Below are 21,847 nucleotides of genomic sequence, written 5' to 3' on the forward strand. Positions count from 1 at the left end.
CTTGATGACTGCCTTGTTGAGGTACCAAGTTGCCACAAGTGGCCAGATGTAGAGCAGGAGAGTCTGGGGGGGAATTCTGAGCTCACATGCTGTCTAGCAGCCAGTCTGATAACTACTGTGATTTCAAAATAGTCGCGGGTGTTAATGACATTTCCAGATATCTACAACAACTGTAATGTGATATGAAAACATTTGCGATTTCTATTAATGACAAAATCACAGTTAGAGCTAATATGACCGGTTTGTTGCCACATTTGTAATTGAAGGAAATGCTACATTTCACATAGAAGACAATAAAAAAAAAGCTATAATTTTTCTCTACCCAAGTTCATGGAGCCTCTGGCTCCTATTCCACAGACCCCTCAGCAGTAGGGTGGCAATCTACAGACTCAAGTTAAGAACTTCTGCCTTATATATAGCTCAGAGTGGTCCCAAGAGAGTGGCTCCCAAATTTCAGATAAAAGAAATGAAAAAGAGTAAATGTTTATAATGCTAAACTTATGAAACACAAGGATTCTTTCTTCTTTGCTTTTAAGATGTTCCTCTAATGAAATGATAGAGACAGTAGATTTTTTTTTTTTTTAATATTTACTAGGTGAAAGTGAAAAGTCAGCAATCCTATGTCAGTTCCCCCATCCGCTCTTTGTATTGTGTTTATCGATCTAAGAAATTCAAAATCTGAGACGTGTCGGTCCAGGACACCATGACAAATCCAATGAGCCCCCATGTCTAGTTCCCCTAACAGGACCCTGGGTTAGTTCATTTGTCCACTTTTCAGAGAAGATGACCCCATTTGCAATCCATGGCGAAATTCTTATCAGTCTATGCCTTCACAGTCATCCCATTTTCCTGGCAGAGCACACAGCTTGACTCTGTGTAGCCAGATGAGCCTGAGAAGAATGTGGTTGTGACTGGGTGTCTGATGCCTGGAAATGCCAAGGTCACCTTGCCTCCACCAGGGAAGCTGGCCCCAGTGGGAATCAGCAGAGTGAAGAGAGAGAGGAAGCCTGAGTCCTTGGTGATATCACAGAGCTGATTCTACCACTGGGGCAAGTGCTACCACCCACGGACTTCCTACTATGTGAGATGACTTCTGATTATTTACAACCATTGAGTTGGGGAATTTCTTACCATGCAGGTGAAGTCATCCGGACTGATATGGCTAGATAGCTTGGGAAGCATTAAGAAGGGGCATTACCGCTAAAGCACAGGTTCCTAAACCAGGGTATCAAATGTGCTTGCCCATCTCAGTTTATGTAGATTTTGTCTCCTACAACCCTTAATTCAATCCATCCCCCCATGTCTTGCTGATTTTACCTCCTAAATATCCCACTGATCCTTCCTATTCTTTCCATCTCCTCTGCCAACTCTAGCCCAGCTACTGCCAGCTCTTGTTTGGTCTAAGGCATCAGCCCACCAACTCCCACTACAGCCTCTTCCAAACAGCAGCCAGAGGGACTTTGTTTTAGTGCAGATCTGTTCACACTGCTTTCCTGATTAAAATCCTGTTGAAAACCTTTGTTCTAAGTGCAATAGCAAACTACTTAAGTTACCTACAAAACCCTAGAGAACCAGGCCCTCCATACCCTCCTCCAGCTCCAGCCACACTGGCCCTCCTCCTGCCTTTCCCTCCTGTGTCTGGTTAAAGCATTCAGATCCTATAGAGGTCAGCTCAGAAATCACTTCCTTAAACGAAACTTTAACAACCACATTCTCTGCCAGCCCCAGGCTAGCCCCCCAGTAATACTCTCATAGCCCTCCATCAAGCCCTGCCAAGGATTCAATGCGATCTTTTTGTTTCACCGTTGAATTCGCAGACCCTAATACAATGTAGGTGTTCAAAACATATCTGTGAAATGAACAGATGGATCTTCACAAACAATCCTAGATACACCTGGGGAGTAGCTTGTCCCCAAGTTGTATCTGGCTTCATAAGCAGTGCACAGAAGCCCTCTTCACAGCTCCCTGTGTCCTGCTCACAGACACAGCAGCCTGCCCTCGACTACTCCCTCTCAAGGGAGGGAGGTGTATGCCTTCTACCGTGCTTCTAACGGTGACCCAGTGTTCCCCACCCATACTTTTTCTGTATCATGGAAGGAAGCAATATTGCATAATGCATATTATGAATTAAATGTTTGTGTCCTCCCATAATTCTTATGTTGAAGTCCTAACCCCCTTTTGTGTTGGCATTAAGAGGTGCAGCCTCTAGAAAACAAAGGGTTCTTTGTTCTTCATCTGAACAAAAGGTTCAGATGAAGTCCTGAGGGTGGAGCTCCCATCATGAGATTACTATCCTTATGAGAAGAGTAAAAGACTCTCTCTCTCTCCCACTGGCTCCCCTACCTTCACTCCCCATTATGGAAAGATAGAGCAAGAAGGCACCCATCTACAAACCAGGAGGAGAGGCCTCATCAGATTCTGCTGGGACCTTGATCTTGGACCTCCCAACCTCCAGAATGGTGAGAAATGTCTGTTGTTTAAGTAACCCAGCCTGTGGTGTTTTATTATAGCAGCCCAAGCACACTAAGATAATGCATTAAAGGTGTGAGCGACAGAATCAGACACACGAACTCATTCCAGTTCTGCCATTTCCCAGTTGTATTTCCCAGGGCTAAGTTCATAACATCTCTAAGCCTCAGTTCCTCATGTGTAAAATGGGATAATAAAAGCATGAACCTCACACAGTTGCCATGAAGATTAAATGAGATCATATATGTAAAGCTCTTAGCAAAGTGCCTGGCACATGGCCTAAACATTCAGCAATGGGTATCTTCACTGCCATAGAACTGAAACAGAGTCTTAGAGATCAACTGCAGTTGACCCTTGACCAACACAAGGGCCAGGAGTGCCAACCCCTTGCCTCCACGCTGTTGAAAATCCACATATAACTTTTGACTCCCTCAAAACTTAACTCCCTTAAAACTTAGCTGATAGCCTACAATTAGTTGGAAGCCTTACTGATAATATAAACAACACATATTTTGTATGCCATATGTATCATATACTGTATTCTTACAATAAAGTAAGCTAGAAAAAAGAAAATGTTAAGAAAATCATGAGGAGAAGAAAACACATTTACTATTCATTAAGTGGAAGTGGATCATCGTAAAGGTCTCCATCCTCAAGTCTTCACATTGAGTAGCCTGAATAGGAGGAGGAAAAGGAGGTCTTGCTGTCTCAGGGGTATTTTATGGAAGTAAATGATAAAAGAGACTAGTATCTACACATATTTTATGCATTCGTGACATACCTTTTCTTAATTTTTTTGACATTTCTAGGCCACATGGCTCATCTGTGAGTTGTTTCAAATTGTTGTACATTTCCCTCCCCTAAAAAAATCCCAATATATTTGTTGAACAAAATCTGTGTAAAAGTGGACCTGTGCAGTTCAAACCCATGTCATTTAAGGGTCAACCATAGTAAACAAGCTGATTTCACAGAAGAGGAAACATGCTGTGAAGGGGCTCCAGTGGCAGTAGCAGCAGGAGGAGGCTGACTGGTGATTCCCACCCCATGCAGTTTCCATCAGAACCTGGACCCACCCTGATTCTCTGTGCTCTGATGACTCGGGGCCCTCCCGGGACTCAGAGAGGGTCTGCAGAGGGAGCAGCCAAGAGATTCTCTCCCCTGGACACATGGTGAGTTGAGATATTTATTGAATAAATGCAGAAAAGACCAGAACCAGAGGGGTGCTCCTTGGCCCCAAGAGACCATGTATTGCCCCAGAAACACAAAGTGGCACCACTCAGGAAAATTAATTAATCCAGTACTGTTCATCTCTTTCAACAGGTCTTCCTGGGAAGGACATTCCAGACTGTTTATTTATTAGGCTTTCCGCACTATGGTAGCTTTCTCCCCTTCCTGGGATCCACGCAGATGAAATTCCTGCTAATGGCATCCTCATCATGCCGATCCCCAAAGGTTATTTTGCAAAGATGCAATTCAGAGACAGCTTTACATGTGCACGCATCTGAACAAAAAACATATTCCTTGATGCCTGCCTGATGTTTCAGCTGATGGCAGCTCCTTGACAACAACTGGGAAGATGAGAGAGAGAGGCAGAGAGAGGAAAAGAGAGAGAGAGAAAGAGCCTAAGGAGTGTGGATACCAATGGGAGCAACACAATCAATCACTTCTAAAGGGCGCATTTGCCCTGGAGAAAAGGTTTAAGGAAATAAGCAAGCAGATTTAATGAAAAATTCTGAGTCTATTGATTGAAATCTCTTGCCTGTTCTTACTATTCAGGAACACACCATTTTTGCATTAGGCAATTGGTTTATGACTTATGTAAACATAAGAATACATAAAAACTTTTCAAGAGATGGGAAAGTTCAGCGAAGATGTTTCATTCAATTGCCCTGCAGTGTTCATGTCTCCTTCCCTGTTGTCTTTGCGATGAGACTGGTCCAGGCCCCTTCAGACTGAAGCCCCCCTCTGCTCCACTGCTGATAACAATCACAAACAAAGACAACAAAGAGCTGCTCTCAATATGCATCACACCCGCCTCAGTCTCCTTCCTCTGCAAAAGCTGCTCCTTCTGCCTGGAACTCCACCTCCTCCGGACTCTTTACCCTCCCCTTGACCACCACTGTGAGCCTAGAAGGCAGCCTTCCAACACTATCTCCTGCCAGGAGCCTTGTCTGGTGTTCCCACACGGCATTAAGGGCTTCCTCCAGTGGGTTCCAGTGGCGTTTTGTTCCCACCCATTGTGACAATGATCACACCGCTGTAACTACCAATTCCAAGACACATGTTTCCCCACATTTTCATGTCCTGATAGGTCAATGGGCCCACTCCTATTGTGAAAATGATTACTCTGTTCATACTGCTCAATTTTAAAACATGTTTTTTCACACTTGAGTGTTTCTGAAACCAGAATATTTTGCTAATGTGGACATTGACTGTGGTAGTGTGTCTTTTTTTCTTCTGAAAATCTGTTATTATATTGACAGTACATTTGAAGATCAAAGAGCTGTGTTACTTACTTGTGTGTCTTGACTGAGAACTCTTAGGGAGCAGGAACTGTGTTCTAGTCATCTTTGTATCTCCATCCCTTAGCACAATACAGTTATGCAGCAATTGCTCAATAAAGGTTGGAGGGAGTAAGGAATGTGGGGAGGGGGGAGCGGCTTCTTTTTGTGCTGCTATAACAGAATACCACCGGCTGAGTAATTTGTAAACAGAAATCTATTGGCTCACAGTTCTGAAGGCTGGGAAGTTTGAGGTCAAGGCATCAGCAGGTTTGATGTCTGATGAAGACATTCTGTTCTTCCACGATGATGCCTTGCACATTGTGTCCTCACATGATGGAAAGTGGGACGAGAGAGAGAGCAGACTCCCAGAAACCCTTTATATGGCAGCATTAATCCATTAATGCTCCTAATTAGGACCTAAACACCTCCCATTAGGTCCCATCTCACAATACTTGCCTTAGGGAGTATCTAACATATGACTCTGGGGGGATGCATTCAAACCATACCAGGGAAGAAAGAAAGGAAGAAAAGAAGGAAGAAGGGGACTCTATACGATTTAGATATCACCTGCTCATCCCTATCTCATTCATTTGATTTCTCATAAGAAAGCACTGGGGTTTCTCCCCGCAAAACCTTGCCTCTGGGCTTCCCTCCTCACTGTTCTCTGGGCACTCACCTCTGTGATGAATTATCAGCACAACACAAGGGTCGTCAACAACACAGGGCACACACTATGATGAGAGAAAACAATCAAGAGGAAAGTTATAGGTTCAGGGTTATCATTCAATTCAGCTTCACCAGCCAGGAGCCAGGAAACCCTTCCATGAACTCTGTATTCCCCAGGGAAGAGCTCACCTCCACACCTTCTACCCATCTCAGCTCCTCCCTGGCCCACAAACCACGCCCAGATCTGGGCTTTCCCTTACCTATTCCACCCCATTTCTGAAGACTCCAGTCAGCTGATTTCTTCACCTTGCCCCGCTCACGCCCTGCAGTGACATCTTCCCCAGCCCCTTCCATCAAGGGTCTGCTCAAGCTTCAGCTCCTCCATGGCTTCTTCCCTGGTGACCCCTCACCATCCTCTGAATAGCACTGGCCATCTGAGCCATACCAGTCAGCACTGTTGATTCTGTGGCTGTTGTTTCATAGCATTTCCCACAGCAAGGGGCTATACACAAAATCAGAGCTCAAACACATGACTGACATGAATTAATACAGCAACCGGCTTTTCTGCAATGCTTCATCCTTTATCATTTCCTTGGTGCATCCTTCCTTCTTCTCCTGGCCCTAACAAATCCCTCTCTCTGAGGCCCCCTGGTTAGCTAAGAATTATGCCCCTTGCCTCTGTTTGTTTTTTTTTTTTTTTTTTTTTCAGGTATTTTGTTAGAGACACCCTCCTATCACACGGCATGCAGCTCCCCAACACTCGAGCCTATAAGCCAGCCCTGACTTTCCCTACAGACATCTCTCTGAGCTGGCCTCTCTCCTTGGCTGCTGCACTTTTATTACAGGTTCTTCTCTATTCTTATCAGAGGAAGTTTCATGGGTTCCTCTCCAATATCTCGTACATCAAGGGGGCATTAGAAGTGGAAGAAGGGTGTTAAGTTTAAGGTCAGGTTCCAGCCCATGCTGAGGTCCGAAGGGAGTGGATGGATGAATGGCGGATGGATAGGAAGAACACTTAGGGAGCCATAAGTAGGTGAAATGTAACTTTATTCAGCAGCTCTCTTACACTGTCTGTCTCTGTCTCAGCTGCTTGCTCCAGCGGCTCCCACATACAGCTACACAACCAGCAGTCCCTTCAGGGTTAACAGCTTAACTCTTGCCCTATGGGCACAAGCGAGCCAAGCTGTGTCCTGGCTCCCCCTCGTCCATTTACAAAACGGACAGCTCTGGCTTTCTCTGGCTTTATCTGGGCACGAGCATGCCTGTACAGTGTCAGCAGGGCAATTACACCTTTTACAGACGATAGTGGCTCCAAGCCAAGTGATGAGCATTCCCATATTATGGCTACATGGCTGTGATTATACAACAAGTGGAGCTCTGCTCCTGCACTACAAATTGGCTGAGTCACGCAGGATGTTTACCTCAGCCTATCCTTGCTTGGCTGCAGCACAGCCACGTTCCTTACAACGGGGCAGCCACATCACCACGTTAGCTTGTGTGGAATTCATAGCCAACTGACTCTATTAGGTTCTGTTGACATGAGCTGCTGTTAAGTCAGGTTTTTCATCCTTTACAGAAACAACTGATTTTGTGAACCTAAGGAGTATAATTTAAATTTATCCCTGTTAAATTTCATCATGTTTAGCCTGATTGTTCCAGTTGGTGACGATCATGTTGAAGCTTCACTCTGTCCTTTCGATGTCTCAGTAGGGTGGAAACAAACTCAGTGTTTACAGCCTTAATGGGTGGCCTCAACGAAATAATTAACACCATGTCTACATTCGGGTTTTATTTCAGTTCTCAACCCTGAGATCATAACAAAGTTGGGTCAGCTGAACTGTCTTTTAGGGCTCATTTTCATCACCATAGATAAGATAATCGTTCATTATCTTTTCCCAACCTCACTTCCACCGTTAGGCTCCTCCACAGCACCCCCTGTCTCAGTAAATGTACTGCCATCCCACAGGTGGCCATGCCAGGAACTGGGGTTGGGGTGGGGGGTGCAGATTCCCAATTCCTGTCTCTCCATGAGCCCCACAACTGAATCAGTTCCTTAGCCTTATCAATTGATGATGCCTCCTAAATCAATCCAGTTCCTCAGCCACCAATCTCTCTTATGTGTCAGCCACGCCTTTGTGCAGGCTTCCTCCTGGCCTGTGCGCTCTTCCCCCTCCTTCATCTATTTATCTTCTATCCTTCAGGTTTCAGCTCAAATCTTGCTTCCTCCAGGAAGGCTTCTCTGTCCCATAGATGTGATCGGAGCCTCCTGCCATCAGCTTCCGTAACATGGTGCTTTCTCTCTGATTCACCTAACTCACCGCACATTGTTGCTGGTGGAACTCTCCCCAGCTACACCTAAGTTCCCTGAGGATAGAGAAGGATTCTGTTTTGCTCATTGTATCCCTAGCCTACAGTAGATACTCAATGAATATTTCTTGAATTATTGCATTAAGTATGGTGCCATGAGTTTGGTTGCACAAGGTTTAAATCACTAGCAAGTGAGTTGGCTCCAGACCCTTAAGGCCTCTGGCATGGGGAAAGCATACCAGCTTTGCCCTCTACACAGCAGCGGGACCTGGGTGATTCTATGAGCCTCAGTTTCCTCATCTGAAAAGTGAGAATAAAAACGTATCATATGGGATTGTCACAGGGTCAAAGGAAATCATGCATATGAGTTTACTCCCAAGCTGAAAAGTATGGTTCAAGCACAGGTATAACCATAGCCACCCAGTCCCTCTGTGAGTGACTTTGCCCTGGCTTTGGAGGCTGTGCCAAAGTTGCATGGGCTCAACCTTGACCACGTGACTCAACAGTGTGGGCTCAGTAAAGTCCAGCAGGTCTTTCTTAACTCCTTCTCAACCCTTTCTGCTATCCTCATTCTTCTGTACTACTGGGCCACTTCCAGAAACTTTCATAACTGCAACTTCTATTGCACTCTCTTGGTGGAGGGTTTAATGATCCTGAAGGCTCTAGAAATACATTGAACTTAAAACACCAAATGGAGAGCATTGTGCATTTTAGTGAAACAGCAATTAGGAGCAGCAGTCACCACGTACTTGGGAGGGCAAGAGAACCGAGGAGAAAAGTAATAAAGTGACCTCATAAAGACACTTAATTTCATTACCACCAGACACAGTTTCCCATTATTGCTCTTGGTGTTTAATGGTTTTATGATTTCATCTATCGATGCTTAGCTAGTTCATTAACTGTGCTGCTAAAAATACAATTATCTCCAACAAACCCTTCATCACTAATAAATGGGGGGAAAAACCTCCATCATAACCAGAAAGCAGTGGAGTGGACACACCTGTGCAGTAACACTGCGGCCCCAAAGTTCTCATGGAGACTGAGACTGTAACCACACAGGTTTCATGTGGCCAGTTTAGAAATTCAGTCAAGCAACTGCTTTATTATTTGGCTGATTCCAACTAACTAACGGACTGATTTTGTGCACCCAACTGACATAGACTTTGATTGAGCAGCTGAGTCACAAAGCTGGTGACCAATATGAGATCTGAGGATCTGCTTAACTGCTCATTCATTCACCGGGTGTTTACTAAGCCCCTACTGGGTGCCAAGCCCCAGTTAGACATGCCGTGATATGTAAATAGGCAGGGGTTTTGTTTTGGGGAAGCCTGCAGCCTAGTTGAGAATCTGTGTCTGCTGGGATCAGTGGAAGGAGAATCCCAGTAATTGAGCTGGGGGTCAAGGCAGAGAGCTCCACTCCTGACTTGGGGTGTGGGAAGGAGATAGCGGGCACTCAGCAGGGCAGAAGGTTTTCCATTTCACTTAGCATCAAAGCTGAAGCCATCATGATGGCCCTGCAGGGTCTGTCCTCCAGCCCCACCCTCTGACCGCTCTACGGTCCTACAAGAGGAGGAAGGGGATGTCAGTACAAGTCACACAGGTCATCAGTCAGAGCGAGCCCAGGGCCTAACAAAAACCTGCATAAAGATTTTTTAGGTGGCCCACCTATCCTAAGGGGTCCCCCTTTATTTTATTTCTGGAGCCCAAACCGCTCAGCTGTATCCCCCTGCCCTCATCTCCTACTGCTTCTCCCCTTGCACACTCTGCTCAGGCCTTTTTATTTTTCCTTGACCAAGCCAGGCCTCAATGCCTTTGCCCTTGCTGTATCTCTGCCTGCCATGCTCTTCCCCGAACAGCCTCGGGTCTCATTGCCTGGCTTCTTCCAGGTCTTTGCTTAAACTGTTCTTAGTGAGACCTTTCCCACCCACCCACTCCCACCACTCCCTGCCCCCTTCCTGCATTCATTTTTATCTATAGCTCTTACTGCCATTTAAGAGATTACATACTTGACTTTTTTTATATGTTTGCTGACTGTCTCCCCAACTAAGATGCTGGCTCCTAGATGACAGGGAATTTTCTATTTTGTTCCCTGCTCACTCCCCAGCATCATAACAGTGTCTGGCATTTAAAAGGTACTTAGTAGGCCGGGTACAGTGATTCACGCCTGTAATCCCAACACTTTGGAAGGCCGAGGCAGGCAGATCACAATGTCAAGAGATCAAGACCATCCTGACCAACATGGTGAAACACCGTCTCCAGTAAAAATACAAAAATTAGCTGGGCATGGTGGCGTGTGCCTGTAGTCCCAGCTGCTCAAGAAGTTGAGGCAGGAGAATCACTTGAACTTGAGGGGTGGAGGTTGCAGTGAGCCAAGATTGTACCACTGCACTCCAGCCTGGCAACAGGGTGAGACTCAATCTCAAAAGAAAAGGTACTTAGTAAATATGTGCTGACTGCCTGAATGTACTTATTGTTTGCCTATTGTCTCCCAGGCCCAGCACACTCTCTGCACACGGCTCAGTCACACTTGGTTCCTTTGCCAGCTGACTTCTTCACAAGCTCTCTCAATAAGAGATGCTGGGAGAGTAGTGCTGATCTTCTATTCCTCTCACTCTTTCTCTCGTTCCTTCTTCTCCAGGTGATGTCTCTCAAGCAGCTGTGCCATTTCCATCATCTCAGCTCTAGCTGCAACAGTCCCTCCTCCACAGCACTGCTCCTCCTCTGCATCCCAGATCCTAATGATAACCCTCCTTCTTTTTGCTCCCCCAGCCCTAGCTGGGGCAGCAGCTTCCTACAGGTCACAAGCCCTGGGCCACCTCTCGGTCTCCCTCTTGCCATCCCAGCCTTCCAGCATCTACACATTCTATAGCCAGTGTTAAATTCCTCTGTCGGATACACCAAGCCTGGTTTGTGTTTTCCTGCCTGAATCCTGACCAATACAATGAACCGAGGAGGGAAATCAAGGCACAAGCACAGTCCCAGGGACTGAGCCAACATGGGGAAAGGGGCAGAGAGCTCTGACAGAGGCCCTCCCACCCTTCCCAACTCAGCAAAGAAGCTCCAAAAGCAACGAGGAAGCCCCGCGGTGCAGACTGGTCTGCCAGATCCCAGCTGAAGGCTGGCCCTCTCTGTGGTGGGGCAGACACTGAGCAGCATGCTCTGACTCAATTTGGCTTGGCTCCTGAAGGTCTGAAGCACAAAGACAGCCCTGTGCATCCAGCTGAGAGATGCTGGAGAAGAGAGACACAGGACTGATTCTCCGACACTCTGCATCCCAGGCCTGGGAGATGATGCAGAGCAGTCTCAGTGGCCTCCCAGCATGGTGTATACCAGGTGATCATCGAGGCTGCCATCTAATCACAGTCATGGTTATTGCCTCACACCACATGGACTTCTCCTTCAGTCCTGTGACCACAGCTGAGACAATGCACAGTCCAGGGGTGCAACTTTTTTTTCTTTTCTTTTCTTTTTTTTTTTTGAGATGGAGTCTCGCTCTGTCGCCCAGGCTGGAGTGCAGTGGCGCAATCTCAGCTCACTGCAAGCTCCGCCTCCTGGGTTTATGCCATTCTCCTGCCTCAGCCTCCCGAGTAGCTGGGACTACAGGCGCCCGCCATCTCGCCCGGCTACTTTTTTGTATTTTTTAGTAGAGACGGGGTTTCACCGTGTAGACCAGGATGGTCTCGATCTCCTGACCTCGTGATCCACCCGTCTCGGCCTCCCAAAGTGCTGGGATCACAGGCTTGAGCCACCGCGCCCGGCCGGGATGCAACTTTTAATGTGCCTGAGGTTGAAATGTCTAAATTTAATGGGTAATTGACACATTTTTTTCCTGAGAAGTTGTTATTGGTAGTGCATCTCATTATGAATAGCATCTGGAATTGAAGAATGGAAAAGCTGTCATTCCCAAACATAGCTGCTTCTCAGAGTCTCATTGGGAGTGCCTCAAAAATTCACATTCTCAGAACCCAACCTCCAATAGTTTCTATTCAAGGGGGCAACGCTGGAGTCCGGGAATTTATAGATGCATTTATATTTTAAATCTCCTTATGGCATTAAGCAAGAAAAACTGAGCACTTTAATGTGCTAGATGGTGCCGCTGCCCTGTCACTGAGCCCTAGAAGCAGTCCCACTGTTCCCACTTTTATGAATAGGAAATGGAGGTCTGAGAAGATTGCAACTACCACAGCTTACTAGTGCTAGATTTCGGATTGAGAAGCCCATGTTCTTTCCATCCCATCATGCCAGCCATACTCACACCTTTGACCAGGAGGAAGGGCTGAAGGGCAGATTCTGAAATGAACTTTTGGTGTGAGGACCCTCTCCCAGCCTGGTGGTGGAGAACTAGAAGCAAAGAAGTCCCCCAAGAAGATTCAGATTTTCCCAGGCATCTTCCCAATGGAGCCAGGACCCATCTGGCCAATCCACCTGGTGAACTTCTCCCCTGCAAGACAGAAAGAAGTACTGGACATGGCCCCACCCTTGAGGTGGTTCTAGTCTCATTAGGAACAATAACAACAAAGAACAATGGCCAAGCACGATGGCTCACGCCTGTAATCCCAGAACTTTGGGAGGCCAAGGTGGGCCAGCCTGGCAGACATGATGAAACCCCATCTCTACTAAAAATACAAAAATTAGCCAGGCATGGTGGTGTATGCCTATAATCCCAGCTACTCGGGAGGCTAAGGCACAAGAATCGCTTGAACCTGGCAGGTGGAGGTTGCAGTGAGCCGAGATCATGCCACTGCATTCCAGCCTGGCCAAAAGAGTGAGACTCCATCTCAAAAAAAAAAAAAAAAAAAAAAAGGAAGAACAGAGAGAAAAGAGAAAAAACATAAAGAACAACAGGCAGTACTGTCAAATTCCACAAAAAATGGGACAAGGATCATGCATATAAGGCTCTGGGAGAGAGAGAAATTTCCAGAACCTGAAGAGCATCCTCAGCCTTCACTCTGCCCTTTGGAGATAGCATTTGAGTGTCAGGAACTCCAGTGGTGCTGTGGCTCCCTTTGGATCTTCACATAAGCTCCCAACATAGGTCTTGTTAGTCCCATTTTACAGATGCCCTAGGTCATACTGTTGGTGACAGTCCAGCTGGACTTGAACCTCGGTCTGCCTGCCTTTTGAAATCCATACCCTTTCAACCACACCATGTCCTCAGTGCGTGTGTGCACTTACACAATGCGTGCGCACACACACACACCCACACAGACAAAAACACACACTCACGTGTCTTATCTACTGTCTGCAGAGGCAATTGTTTTTTGGAGAATGCAATATAGAATACATTGCCAGGTGCATTCAGAGGAGCCAAATCTTCCATAATCCTTGCTGGGGATATTGTTTGCCAAGAGAATGGATTTTTGTGAGGTTTGTGAGGTTTTCTGTTTTATAGTCTTGGGGCTTTTTTAATGATTAAAAAATAAAGCACACAGGTTGTAACATTTGAGATTTATTCTTTATCTGGCAAGCAGCTTTGTGCAGAAACAGGGCTATACCCCCAGTGCTGGCCTTACCACCAGGAAGCCTGCTCTGTTGGGCACTGGGCTGAGGGATGAAGGGAACAGCAAGGTTAACAAATGCCAGTCAGCCAAGGACTTGACCAGGCCACCAAGTGCCCCAGGAACATCTCTTTTTTCATCTAACAGCTATGCATTCAATGCCTACAGGGTCCCAAGCACTAGAGGTAATAAAATACCCCTACTCTCAAGGTGATCAGTCTGATGTGATAGAACAAAATTAGTCATTACAGGCAGAGCGTAGTGGCTCAGGCCTGTAATCCCAGCACTTTGGGAGGCCAAGGTGGGCGGATCACTTGAGGTCAGGAGTTTGAGACCAACCTGGCCAACAGGGCAAAACTCCATTCCGCTAAAAATAAAAAATTAGCCGGGTGTGGTGGTGGACACCTTGTAATCCCAGCTACTTGGCAGGCTGCGGAAGGAGAATCGCTGGAACCCAGGAGGCAGAGGTTGCAGTGTGCCAAGATTGCACCAGTACACTTCAGCTTGGGCGACAGAGTGAGACTCTGTCTCAAAAATGAAAAAGAAACAAAAATGGAACAGGAAGGGAAGGGAAGGGGAGGGGAGGGAAGGGGGAGGGGAGGGGAGGGGAGGGAAGGGGGAGGGGAGGGAAGGGAAAGGAAGGGAAGGGTTAATCATTACAATACAATGTAAGAAGTGATACAGTGCAGGCCTGCGGCAGCATCCAGGGGCAATAGCAAAGTCTGCAAGAATGGATGGGGGGGAAAAAAGGTGTTACAAAAACATAAACAAAATTGGAGCTCCAGGACCAGAGCTTTGAAGATTAAGGAAGATTTTCTTTTACGTACAGAAAAGGGAGGAAGAATTCCCAAGGGAGGAGACAAGAGAGCAACATGACAAACAATTAATAAGGCACAGTGCAGTGAGGACTGTAACATACCTGGAGCAAAACTGGGATGCAGGGGAGGTGGGTTGTGGATTGTACCTGGGGAATGAGTCCTAGATTGATGAATTGTCATTTGACTTTTTCCTAATTCATGCTCACACACAGCCTGATGTATTTCAGAACGTGGCTTAATTGATATTTTAATTATATGCTTATACCCTGAAACAATTTCAAACGAGAGCAGGTACATGAAACAAGATAACACAGTGAAACCACTTAGAGGGCTATGAAGTGTTAGACCAAGTACTGTTGGTAAGGTTGTTTTTGTGTTGTTCTAAGATTCCTGTGGCAGATTACTCTGTTCATTCCCATACCTATTTACTGAGGCCCTGCTACATGCACAACTGGGGCCAATGAGCTGGGAGGGCTGGGGGGAAGGGACACAGCAGTACTTCCTCAACACCCAATTTGGTGCCATCCATGGCACGGTGCCACCCACCCTGGCTGAGAATGTGTGAATGTCAGTGTCTGTCACTTAGACCAGTGAGGAGGCACTGAAATGGTAAACCCATTGGCATAGCAGTGCTGGGTGGCTGAAGGATAATGGACTTAGCCTCCACTCCACCTCTCTGCCTAGAGGCCTTGAGGGGCGGCAGCTCTGGATCTTAGTGTTCTCATCTGGAACATTCAGAGATAATGGTGATGGCCCCCAGTATCCGAACTCAGAAGCAGAGTCCCCACATGTGCCTCATGCATCCGTACTGGCTGCCCCAGGGAAAGAGGTACAGGAGCTGCAAGAAGCGCAAAGGAGAGAGGTTTGGACACTCCAGGAACTCTGAGCTCCACTCAGCTCTGCCCATGGCCTTGGATATCTCGCTGAGCAGCACTTGACAGACTTGCTTTCCTCCCCTGACAGAAAAAAAAAAAAAAAAAAAACTGCCAAGGAAACCCCAAGCCCTAGCTTATTCAATAGCCGATACCAAATGCCACATCCATTCATTAACTTAGTAAACATGGATAGAGTATCTTCTGTTTGTAGGTAATGCACAAGGCACTAGGCTACCAAGATTTTTTAATAAAATATTTTTTAAATAACAAAAAGACATAGCCTCCCAAAATTCACACAGCATTCTAGCCAAGCTAAAAATAAGAATATTTAAATTTTTAAAGTCAGTGATTTACCTGGTGTCTTCTGGGGTAAAGAAATAATTACAAAACAGTGGTAACAAGGGTTACTTACAAGAGAATCTAAATTTTAGAATGAGGCTCTAACATAGGCCTAGGCACATACAGTCACCGTTCAGTATCCAGAGGGACGGGTTCCAGGATCCCCTATAGATGCCAAAATCCAAGGATGCTCAAGTCCTTCATAAAAAATGACGTCATATTTGCATATAACCTATGCACATCCTCCCTTATACTTTAAATCATCTTTAGATTATTTATTATGCCTAATACCATGTAAATGCTATGTAAATAGTTGTTATACTGTATTTTTTTTTTTTGTATTTTTTCCAAATATTTTAAACCCAAGGTTGGTTGAATCTGCAAATGCAGAATCCACAGATATGAAAGGTCAACAGTAGTCAGTGTTCAATAAACATTTGTTGAAATAATAAAGGATGGCCGGGCTCAGTGGCTCACACCAGCAATCCCAACACTTTGCGGGGCCAAGGTGAGCGGATCACTTGAGCCCAGGAGTTTGAGACCAGCCTGGCCAACATGGCGAAACCCCAGCTCTACAAAAAGCACAAAAAAAATTAGCTGGGCAAGGTGGTGCATGTCTGTAGTGCCACCTACTCGGAAGGCTGTGGCTGGAGGATCACCTGAGCCCTGGGAGGTTGAGGCTGCAGTGAGCTGTGATTTTACCACTGCACTCCAGCCTAGGCAACATAGTAAGATCCTGTCTCACAAAGTAAGTAAATAAATACAAGAAATAAGAGAGGTTATAAGAACAGGGCCTAATGAAATCATTTAGGAGCAGGATCCAGCCCATGGGTGGGGTCAAAGAAGGCCCCCCGGGGGAGCAACTCCTGATGCCTGCAATTGCCTCAGTTGGATATACTTGGATTTGCTTTGGGGAAAACCCAGGCTGAGGGGCTGGCAAGAGCTTTGCTCTCTAGGGGGCGTCAGGCAAGAGAGCAATGGCCACGTCCCACATTGCCACTGCTGTGAGTCAATGCTGCCTTTGCCAAGAGATGCCCAAGTAGTATATGATGTTTTTAGGGCTGGGGAGGAGGTGGTGGTGGCAGATGCAGCCTCCACTCAAGTTGAAGTGTTTGCAAACATGGCCAGTTGGCCATACCTACCTGCTCAGAGGGCCCCTTTCTGGCACCTCCTCTCACTGAGTCCCTGGCTATCTCATTTGGCAAGAGCACAGCAGAATCCAGGCCTAAACTGCTTGTTCCATCTCCTTCCTGTAACTTCCTGATATAATCATCTTGTCAGGCATTTGTCCACATGCCGGAAGAATGAGCTTGCCCAAGGCCAGCTCCATCAACCCACTCTTTTATCCATGTAGCACTCGAGTCAGGCTGAAAAATAGGATTATTTCACTTTTTAGCTGGTGGGAGTACAGCCTGGCAGAACTGTTTTTGGGAAAGTGATTGGTAATGCAGATGGCACAAGGCGGGGAGAAGAGCACCAGCTCAACCACCCACTAATTCTGGGGTCCTGGGCAAGTCACAGAACATCTCTGAGCCCCCATTTCTCTGAAGCAATTGGAAAGGACAGATCACAGAATGCTCAGGAGCCGAGGGACAAATTATAAGCAGCAGCACAGCAGATGCATCACCCACATCACCAGAAGTGCACACTGTTGGATGCTTCAGGTGAGGGCAACTCAAAGAATCCACTGTATTAGGGGCATAGCAGAATAGGTGGCACACAAATTAGATCGTTCAGGGAGAGATTAATAAAAAGATTATGTATGAAGCTGTGAGCAGGGCAGAAGACCTTGGGGGAATAGTGCAGTGTTCTGAAGCTAATAACAGCCTTAGCATCCTAATAGGGCAGAACTGGGAGCCCAGATCCAGGGGTGTGTCTGCAGAGAACCTGCTGGGAGCTGCAACCTTCAATGGAGAGATGCAGCCAGACAATGTCGACCCCACAGGGAAGGAACCAGAGGAATAACTACCCCAGCATCTCTCCCCTGACTCTCTCCAGACTCTTGCCAGGGACTCCCACTCACCAAACTCAAGCAGACACTGAAAGGTAAGGGAGCCCTTTGATACATTCTACATGTGCCAGCCCCGGAAACAAAGCAGGGTGAAGGAGGATGAGAGGTTGGCTCTGGAGAGACAAATAAAGATATCTAGCACACCCCACAAAAGCAACCCACAAGAAAAAGGGTCAACTTTGAATGCCTGCCAAAACAATAGGGGCACCGAAACAGCAAGATCATGATAGTCCCAGCCAAGTAAGCTCTTTCCTGCCTCTCCTGCTTCTTCTATGCTCCAACCAACCCTACAGAGTTCAGAGACTGCAGTTAGTAAGTCAATAGGATTAAGGATGGGATGAGGAGGTACCAAGGAGGATAGTAGAGAGCTCATTATGCCTCCTCTTCCCAATGCAGGCTTTTAACCTGACACAGACCACAGCTGGAGAACGTATCAGTTAGAGTGTGAGAAGCTGCAGTAACAAACAGTCCCAAACATGCAGTGACTCAACACAGTACAAGTCTGTTTCTTGCTCATGTAACAGTACAGGAAAGTGCCAGTTTAGGGTAGTAGAGAAGGCAGTGGGTTTTGCTTCATCCACAGAGTTAGGGTACCAGGCTGATGATCTTTAACAGACAGCTCCCATATGCAGGCTACGTTGAGGACTTATCAACGCACAGCCATCACAGGCAGGTGCTACTGAGAAACAAAAACACTTCAGTGGCAAATTATAGAGAGATGTGGATCACTCCCATCTCAGCCAACCAGAAAGAGGAGATAATATGAAGAAGCACACATGCGAAGTGTTTCAGGGATAGGCCTGGAAATGAAACTTACCCCTCTGTTCACATTCCATTGGTTAGACCTCAGTCACATGGCCACTTCTAACTGCAAGGGAGACTGGGAAATGGAGTCTGCTGGCCAGCCACGAGATTAGAACTTTTATTATAAGGGAAAATGGATTTTGGTGGACAGTCGTCAGTCTTTGTTACAGAGAAATTTTAAATCTTGAATTTTGCTTCTACACAGAATGGACATTTTAATCACTGACAGAGGCCAGGTGCAGTGGCTCACACCTGTAATCCTGGCACTTTGGGAGGCCAAGGCTGGCAGATCACTTGAGATCAGGAGTTCGAGACAAACCTGGCCTACATGGTGAAAACCCATCTCTACTAAAAATACAAAAATTAGCCAGGTGTGGTGGCAGGCACCTGTAGTCCCAGCTACTTAGGAGGCTGAGGCAGGAGAATCACTTGAACAGTGATTTGAAGAGGGAGGTGGAGGTTGAAGTGAGCCATGATCTCACCACTGCACTCCAGCCTGCATGACAGAGTGAGTGAGACTCCATCTCAATAAACTAATTAATTAATTAATCAAATCACTGACAGAGTTTGTTTTGTGATTAAAAGTTATAAGAGAACTTTCCTCATTTGACAGGGAAAAAAGGAGTCAAGACGTCTGCCCTAGATTTACCAAAGGAACAAAATGGTACCAGGCAGAGAGCAGGTTTGAGTCAACTTGAACAACAGCTTGAAAAATAGTTCGAAGGTTGTTTGTTTATACTTTGGGGATTTCCACTTGCTCAGTGTGCCAGTTATTCTGTGATCAGAATATGTGTAAACTTTTTCTCTCTCTCTTCACTTCTCTGAGAGAAATTTTCTAAATTGCTTAAAATAAATGTTACTTTTAAATGAAGAAAACTATTAAAAATGTATGTATTTTTTAAAAGTCAATGAAGTTACTCGATCTTCTTATTCTGACTGCATTTAGTTCTTTACTGACCACCAGTCCCCTATGCTTTAAAAAGCCATGTGTAATATCATCTTACATATCATTTTTCCTCCATTAGTGATGTGTCTTTTGCTCATGTCAACTCAACACTGTTCAATCCCATTTGACTCTTCCTCCCTCACCCCGGCACCCAGTTGACTGACTAACACCTTGTTATGCACAGGGAAGTTGGTCATGGCAGCTGGGGAAGGGGACTGAGGGCTGAGGACTTATGAGCAGAGCAGAGCATGCAGGCTACGTTGAGGACTTATCAATGCACAGCCATCACAGGCAGGTGCTACCGAGAAAAAAAACACTTCAGTGGCAAATTATAGAGAGATCTGGGTCAGGATCCAGGTAAAACCAGTAAAGAAGTTTTCCAGGGATGACAAGGCTCATGGATGTCATCCAGAGACCAAGTCCAGGGCATGTACTTTAGACAGTGTATGGCTTAATCCTGCTTCAGTTCTAAGTAACTCTCCTCACCACTCACACGCCACTTCCCAACCTCACCTCCACTGCCATCATCATCTACATTTGATGTCCAAGCTATACATGGTGAACCAAGAACCAAACCAAGAAGTCAGCTCAAGACTGTAACCACTCTACAGTGAAAATAATGCTCCCGTGCTCGCTTCGGCAGCACATATACTAAAATTGGAATGATTCAGAGAAGATTAGCATGGCCCCTGCACAAGGATGACATGCAAATTCGTGAAGCATTCCATATTTTTATCTTTGACAAACCTGATAAAAACAAGCAATGGGGAAAGAATTCCCTATTTGATAAATGGGGCTGGGAAAACTGGCTAGCCATATGCAGAAAACTGAAACTGGACTCCTTCCTTTACGCCTTACACAAAAATTAACTCAAGATGGATTAAAGACTTAAATGTAAGCCCTAGAACCATAAAAACCCTAGAAGAAAACCTAGGCAATACCATTCAGGCCATAGGCATGGGCAAAGACTTCATGACTAAAACACCAAAAGCAATGGCAACAAAAGCCAAAATTGACAAATGGGATCTAATTAAACTAAAGAGCTTCCGCACAGCAAAAGAAACTATCATCAGAATGAACAGGCAACCTACAGAATGGGAGAAAATTTTTGCAATCTACCCATCTGACAAAGGTTTAGTATCCAGAATTTACAAGGAACTTAAACAAATTTATAAGAAAAAAACAACCCCATCAAAAAGTGGGCGAAGGATATGAACAGACACTTCTCAAAAGAAGACATTTATGCAGCCAACAAACATATGAAAAAAAGCTCATCATCACTGATCATTAGAGAAATGCAAATCAAAACCACTATGAGATATTATCTCATGCCAGTTAGAATGGCAATCATTAAAAAGTCAGGAAACAACAGATGCTGGAGAGGATGTGGAGAAATAGGAATGCTTTTACACTGTTGGGAGTGTAAATTATTTCAACCATTGTGGAAGACAGTGTGGCAATTCCTCAAGGATCTAGAACTAGAAACAGCATTTGACTCAGCAATCCCATTACTGGGTATATACCCAAAGGATTATAAATCATTCTACTATAAAGACACATGCACACGTATGTTTATTACAGCACTGTTCACAATAGCAAAGAATTGAAACCAACCCAAATGCACATCAATGATAGACTGGATAAAGAAAACGTGGTACATATGCAACATGGAATACTATGCAGCCATAAAAAAGGATGAGTTCACGTCCTTTGCAGGAACATGAATGAAGCTAGAAACCATCATTCTAAGCAAACTAACAGAGGAACAGAAAACCAAACACTGTATGTTCTCACTCATAAGTGGGAGCTGAACAATGAGAACACATGGACACAGGGAGCGGAACATCACACACCAGAGCCTGTCAGGAGGGATAGCATTAGGAGAAATATCTAACGATGATGGGTATTTCATTATCATTAATAATAATGAATAGCTTTAGGCAACCTGGAGGTCCTGGTTGGATGATGGGTTGCGATTAAATGTTATACAAGAACTTTCCTTATTTGACAGGGGAAAAAGGAGTCAAGACGTATGCCCTAGATTTACTAGATGATGGGTTGATGGGTGCAGCAAACCACCATGGCACGTGTATACCTATGTAACAAACCGGCACATTCTGCACATGTATCCCAGAACTTAAAGTATAACAAAAAATAAAAGAAAAGAATGCTCCCACTGCAATTGATGAAATTATACATGTAAAGTGCTTACACTAGCTCTGTGAGTTTGCTAGGGCTGCCATAACAAGATATTGCAGACTGGGTGGCTCAAACAGAAATGTCTCACAGTTCTGGAGTCTGGGAAGTCCAAGATCAAGGTGTCAACTGATTGGTTTCTTCTGAGGGACATAAAGGAAAGATCTGTTCCAGACCTCTCTCCTCAGCTTGTAAATGACCATCTTCTTCCCATGTCTTCACATGGTTTTCCCTCTGTACACACCTGTGCCCCAGTCCCGTTTTGAAGGGATGCAAGTCATACTGGATCAGCGTTCACTCTAATGACTTCAGTTTACCTTACTAGCCTGTATAAAGACCCTGTCTCCGAATATAGTAACGTTCTGAGGTACTAGGGGCTACAGCGCAAATATCAATTTGGCCAAGGGTGGCTGG

General features: G+C 45.6%; 1 non-coding gene across 1 annotated transcript; it reads left to right on the forward strand.

Annotated features, from left to right (window-relative positions):
- The first annotated feature begins 19,864 nt into the window (after nt 1-19,864).
- On the forward strand, nt 19,865-19,971 carry LOC115893833. The gene has a single exon (XR_004053866.1). It is a non-coding gene; the product is annotated as a U6 spliceosomal RNA (small nuclear RNA).
- The last annotated feature ends 1,876 nt before the right edge of the window (nt 19,972-21,847 follow it).

This window comes from Rhinopithecus roxellana, chromosome 15 (genome assembly GCF_007565055.1).
Source record: "Rhinopithecus roxellana isolate Shanxi Qingling chromosome 15, ASM756505v1, whole genome shotgun sequence".
Taxonomy (NCBI): Eukaryota; Metazoa; Chordata; class Mammalia; order Primates; family Cercopithecidae; genus Rhinopithecus; species Rhinopithecus roxellana.